General features: G+C 42.3%; 1 long non-coding RNA gene across 1 annotated transcript; it reads left to right on the top strand.

Moving 5' to 3' along the window:
- The first annotated feature begins 1,004 nt into the window (after positions 1-1,004).
- Positions 1,005-1,370, top strand: LOC306972382. Its single transcript, XR_013793498.1, has 3 exons — positions 1,005-1,095; positions 1,159-1,236; positions 1,307-1,370. It is a non-coding gene; the product is annotated as an uncharacterized lncRNA (long non-coding RNA).
- The last annotated feature ends 5,166 nt before the right edge of the window (positions 1,371-6,536 follow it).

Genomic DNA, 6,536 nt, shown 5'->3' with positions numbered 1-6,536 from the left:
CTCTCTGCTGATGAAAAGTGAAATAGTTGAATGCCTTGGTCTAGTTATGAAAACCTCCGATAATTCATGAAAGATTAAGCTTAATCATCATATTGTTAAGAGATTTGTGGCTGATTCAGAGCTCACACAGGTTTGTGCAGATAAAGGCACAATGAGGACGGTTTCTGCCAGACAAATACATCAGATTAAGCTACAAAGCAGCAGGTATTTCAAGCTGCTGGTGCCTCTGGAGTCTCCCAAACATGAAGGTGTAGGACCCTCTAGAGGCTGCAGTTGTGCATAAACCTTCTATCCGGCCTTCCCTAAACTGTTCATTGAAGCTGATGAACAGGAACGGCTGCAGTGGCTCAGAAATACATGAAGACTCATTTTCAAACAGTCTTGTTCACTGATGAGGCCGTGTAACCCTGGATGGTCAGATGGATGGAGTAGTGGATAGTTGATGAATGGCAAACATGTCCCAACAAGGCTGTGACGTCAGTAAGGAGGGGGCGGAGTCATGTTTTGGGCCAGAATCATGGGGAGAGAACTTTAGGATCCCTGAACTTTCCCTAACAAAATCATCTTCATGCATGACCACGCACCATGTCATGCTGTAAAGAAAACCTTTGCAGATCCTTTGATAATGATATTGCTGTCTTCATGACTCAGAAACCAGAAACGTCAGTGCAGCACTGGATGAAAGAGGCAAGGGTCTGTCAGGAGCCCAAAAACTCACTGACGCCGCGAGTGGCGTCGTGTTTACCTTCGGAAATTTGTTGGGAGCTAATTGAATCCAGTCTTCATTCTACCCTTTGCAATCGTCAGTTATTTCAGCCGGTGACTATACTTCCTGTATGTATTTGCATTTGTATTTGAGATTATGTCAAATAGATAAAGATGTTGTTTTTTTTTAAACTCACTTCCTTTGCTGAAAGATTCCATGAGATAAAGCGACACAGATTGTGATCAGGCCGCGTGACATGTCGTCTACTGCACTCACTGCACTCAGTCCAGGATGGTGGGGCTGCAGTGAGCGAAGGATGGAGGAGCCTCAGGTCAGGACAAAAAGGCCCCTCCGCTGCAGGAAAGAGGAGCACACTGGCACCCGCTCAAGTAAGAGAACTGTATAATGCAACTGCCATAGGTACAGTGTCTTATATGTTATATCTCTTAAAGGGAAATGGATTCATCTGCTCTTCATCGGATTTGGTCTTTTTTGTGTTACACAAGCTCTCAAACTTTACCTCCACATCTGTGAGTTTTAAAACAGTAAGAGTCATAAAATGAATAGCAAAAGTTAACAGAAGCATTGACTTTCTTTCAGTAATGGAAACCAAAAAACAACAAATTCTTCAGGAAAGAGACGCACTGAAGCAACAAAGAGACGCACTGAAGCAACAAAGAGACGCACTGAAGCAGAAGCTGCAGGACGTGGGTGAGTCAAAGTTTCCTCCAAAAGTAAATATACAGTAGTTCTCAACTGGAGGGTCACGAAATCAATATTTTAATGGTAGAAAAAACAAAACAAAAACAAAACAAATACTTGTTCGTTGCGTCCTGGGACAGCTGTTGGAGCTGCCCTAATCACATTGCATCAGCCCCTTAAGGCTGCTCCTGCAGGTGGTGGGTCCACGGAAGGACGGCCTCACCATTCAAACCGGGCCTGTTGGTCTCTCATAAGGGGCTTCTGAATATGTAGATTTATATAATTATATATATTAAAAAAAAAACTAACTCTTCCTCATCCCCCGCGGGCGGTCTCTTTCTCCTCCTGAACGGGTCCTCTACCGTCGGCCTGGGAGCTTGAGGGTTCTGCGCAGTATCTTTGCAGTTCCTAGGACTGCACTTTCTGGACCGAGATGTCTGATGTATTTCCTGGGATCTGCTGGAGCCACTCCTCCAGTTTGGGGGTCACTGCCCCGAGTGCCCCAACGACCACGGGCACCACTGATGCCTTCACCCTCCAGGTTTTCTACAGCTCTTCTCTGAGCCCCTGGTTTTTCTCTAGTTTCTCATGTTCCTTTTTCCTGATGTTGAAGTCTTGGTATTGCTATGTCGACCACAATGGCTCCTCTGCTTTTTGTCACCACCACAATGTCCGGTTGGTTCATTACCATTCTGTCCGTCTGTATCTGGAAGTCCCACGGGATCTTGGCTCGGTCATTCTCGACCACCTTTGGAGGTGTTTCCCACTTTGACCTTGGGGTTTCCAGCCCATACTCTGCACAGATGTTCCTGTACACTATACCAGCCACTTGGTTATGGCGCTCCACGTAAGCTTTCCCTGCAACATCTTGCACCCTGCAGTTATGTAAAGCTAGATTGTCTCATTGGCCTCTTTGCACAGTCTACACCTGGGGTCTTGTCTGGTGTGGTAGATCTGGGCCTCTATTGCTCTGGTGCTCAAGGCTCCTCTGCAGCCATGATGAGCCTCTGTGCTGTCCTTTAGTCCAGCTCTGTCTAGCCATTGGTAGGATGTCTTAACATCCGCCACTTCAGTTATGTTTCGGTGGTACATGCCGTGTAGGGGCTTGTCCTCCCATGACGGGACCTCCAGCACCTCATCTTCTGTTCCCCATTGTCTGAGACATTCACTGAGCACGTCATCTGTTGGAGCCTTGTCCTTGATGTACTTATGGATCTTGGATGTTTCATCCTGGATAGTGGCTCTCACACTCACTAGTCCTCGGCCTCCTTCCTTACGGCGAGCGTACAGTCTCAGAGTGCTGGATTTGGGGTGGAACCCTCCGTGCATGGTTCGGAGCTTTCTTGTCAAACCCTAGTCAGAAAAAATCAATCAGTTAAATCTGTTAAAATAGTGGTTTTGATCATGATTTTGTGATTGAAGTCGATGCTTAAATTAAGAGTAATCTTGACAAAAAAAAATCACATGATTTTTGAAAACCGCCGCTGCAGATTAGTATACTTTATCTATTTCATTTAGACACTTTATTGATCCACTTTAATGAAGTCAAATATACATTTTGAATATTGTGATCATCTGTATTTTCAGAGAACCTCACCTCCGAGGGCTGGCTGTATTTTGAAGGTCGTTGGTATCTGGGCTCCACCACAGAGCAGACCTGGAACGAGAGCAGGAGGTTCTGTCAGGAGAAAGGAGCGGACCTGATAATCATCAACAGCGTTCAGGAGCAGGTCTGCAGACCTGGACCCACATGAAACAACTGGACATATGGTTTAACAGCTTCTCTCTTATTCAGGAGTTTGCTCGTATGTTCTGTCCGCTCAGATGGATTGGACTGAGTGACTTGGAGCACGAGGGCGTTTGGAGATGGGTGGACGGATCACTGCTTAACACAAGGTTCCACAAATATACACTCACGTTTAACAAATCCATTTCTCAATAACTGTTTTCCTTTCAGCTTTTGGTTTCCCGGCGAGCCGAACAACCATGGATCGGAACATTGTGGAGTAATGTCAAGTCGTGACAGGCTGGACAATTGGAATGACATTACTTGCTCTTGGAAATGTCACTGCATCTGTGAAAAACAATGAAAAAAAAGCCCCTGCATTATGTAATAACAAAGCATCATGGAATAAAAATGAAAAGTTTAATAAAATTGTTCCTTGATTTCGTAATAAACCTCCCCAGCGCTTGATGGTTGTTAAAGAATGCACTGTAATAACATGGTACATAATGTAATAACAATCTACAAAACGATTTAAGAGCAATTCAGACCAAATCAGCCTGAAGTCGCTAACAAACGCAAAAACTGCATTTACAGAGAAATGAAGTGGATAATACAGCCTTTCATCCATTTACTTCTGTGCCTCTTCTATTATATATAAATGTACTCTGCTAATATGTCCATAGAGAATGTAATCAACACTTTAAAAGGATATTTCAGGATTTTTGACGTAGGGCCTCATTTACTTGTTATCCAGAGTGTTGTTGATTTCTGGAGACATATTTTTTGTAATTCATGCATATTATATATATATATATATATATATATATATATATATATATATATATATATATATATATATATATATATATTCTCTATATTTGAAGAGTCGAGTGGCGCTAGGCTAGTGCAAGGCTAGCGCATTTCTACTGTATCAGTATCAGTCTGAGCCGCTCCACAGAGCACCTGAGGCAAATCACTTATAACACCAGACTAACCATATAAATGTCTGTGTCGCTAGAATAATTTGAAGCGTTTTGCATTTAAAATAACTTATATTTGAACGGCATCAGCTGGTTGTATAAGCTATGCGACGGCGGAGTGATCTGCTAGAAAATAGTCCCTCAAGACGCGATCATTCATGTGATGAAAGGTCAGTTTTATTCCAAAAATTATTCTACCGACACAGACATTTATATGGTTAGTCTGGCGTTATAAGTGATTTGCCTCAGGTGCTCTGTGGAGCGGGTCAGGCTGTTTTTAATGCAGGCTAGCTGATACCATAGAAATGCACTAGCCTTGCACTAGCCTAGCGCCACGAAACTCTTCAAATATAAGAACTAAATGAATTACAAAAAAAATAATTCATGCAGGCTTTTTAATGCCAGCCTGTTTTTTAATGCTAGCCTGTTTTTAATGTAGGCTAGCTAATACCATAGAAATGTGCTAGCCTTGCATTAGCCTAGCGCCACTCGACTCTTCAAACATAAGAACTGCATGAATTACAAAAAAAAAAATATCTCCAGAAATCAGCAACACTCTGGATAACTAGGAAATGAGGCCCTATGTCAAAAATCCTGAAATATCCCTTTGATAACCAATCAAGTCTCCCAGCACAGACTTAGCTCAACAAATACCAATAACTACCCAAGCACGAGACTTGAAACTTTGTAAACTATCGTACAACAAACCGTAGCTCATGTTATGCATTTCTCATGTTACGAATTGTTACGAACAGGCTGTGTGCTTGTGACTAAATGATGGACGCTACTCATTTACATTTTGCTCAGACCGAAATGACCATCAGCAACCAATAATCATTATGAAATGCATTTACTTGAAATAACCCTTTTAGAGTTAGGGAGGGGGTATGTGTGTGCAGTTATTTACAGTCTGAAAGTCAGTGTTATGTAAAATATGACCCAAAGAGCTCAGTCCTTGTCTGGTGTAGCTCTGTGGTTTGGCCTTGAAGGGAAAGTGTTGACGGCGTAGCAGAGATAAGAGCTCCAGCTTTATAATGAATGAGCTTTTTTCTTGGTCTCAGCATTAGTTCAGTTCTCCAGAGCAGGTAGTTCCATTCACAGTTCATCCCTTTTCCTCCCAGAAATATAAGTCCATCTATTGTCCGTCTCCACAGCGAGCTGCCAGGTCGCACATAACAGTCCGTCGTTGTTGTGCTTTACTTTCCGGTGTAGTTCCGTCACCCGGTCACTTCCTGCTCCAAAGTGCTTGTTAATTTCAGCAGCGGGGTCCCATTGCCAGCTGCTGTCGTTCCACATTTCCAATAATCCAGGGCAGTCCATCCAATGAGCAGATACCCTGTTATCAAGAGTCTAAATAAGTAAATATCTTTGATGCCTCCGACCGACAGGCAGACGACATCCATCACAAACCGAGCTGTGACGATCCGGTCAGGGACGACGACCTCCTCCGTGGCCTCTGTGAACAAAAAACTTGCGCTGAGATTCCAGTTGATCAATTCCATAGTTCAGCGGTTTGGGATCACCATGCCTATTTTTCATCTATCCTCTTGAACACCATAGTTAATTCTCTAACAGGAAGGACAGCGAGCAGGTGGTCCAAATACAGGCTATAGTTACCATAGCCATGCACTAGCCTAGCTCCACTAAACTCTCCAAAATAAGGACTGCATGAATTAAAAAAATGAAAATAAAATCTGGAGCACATTTTCTCCAGTTCTAAAAGCTTCTGGACTGGAGCTTTCTACCTATAGGCCAGTGTAGCACCTCATTTGAAAGCTAAGACCTGCAAAACTGATCTAAACAGATGTCTTTCCTTGCGTTGTTGCTCTGTTGTCTAAACTCTTCAAAGGACTGCATGGATAAAAGATTTTTAAAAAAATCCTGAATTATCGCTTTAAGGGTCGAAACACTTGAAGGTTGGAAACCACCTGATGCACTCCTCCTACAAACAATAGCTCATTCTAAAGTTTTGTAGCTTCTGCAGATGCTCGAGTATATTTCTCTGTTATTTACACTGTAAATTCCGATTAAGCACTGCAAAAAGTAAATATCAAGCATTGACTTTAATGACTGGGATTGAGGAAATGCATCTTGTTTTGAGCGGTTTTCACTCATTTAGACATTTTTCCTGATCGGACCAAGTTTACTTTGCTTGTTTGAGGACATTTCAGACCAGTTCTAGAGTAAATCTCGCTTGAAATAAGAAAGTAAAATTGCCAATGAGATAAGAACAATTTTCTTACCCCATTGGCAAAGAAAATTACCTGAAATAAGGACGAAATGTATTGAAATGAGTCAGAAACATCTCAGAACAAGTGAAATAATCCAGGACAAATGCCCAAGAACTTTTTAACTAGTCAAAACAACAAAAAATTGGATTATTATGCTCAAATTGAGATGTTTATACTAGTCTAGTTAATTA

The sequence above is a fragment of the Gobius niger genome, assembly GCF_951799975.1.
Source record: "Gobius niger genome assembly, chromosome: 13".
Taxonomy (NCBI): domain Eukaryota; kingdom Metazoa; phylum Chordata; class Actinopteri; order Gobiiformes; family Gobiidae; genus Gobius; species Gobius niger.
This window is presented reverse-complemented; position numbering and strand designations above follow the sequence as displayed.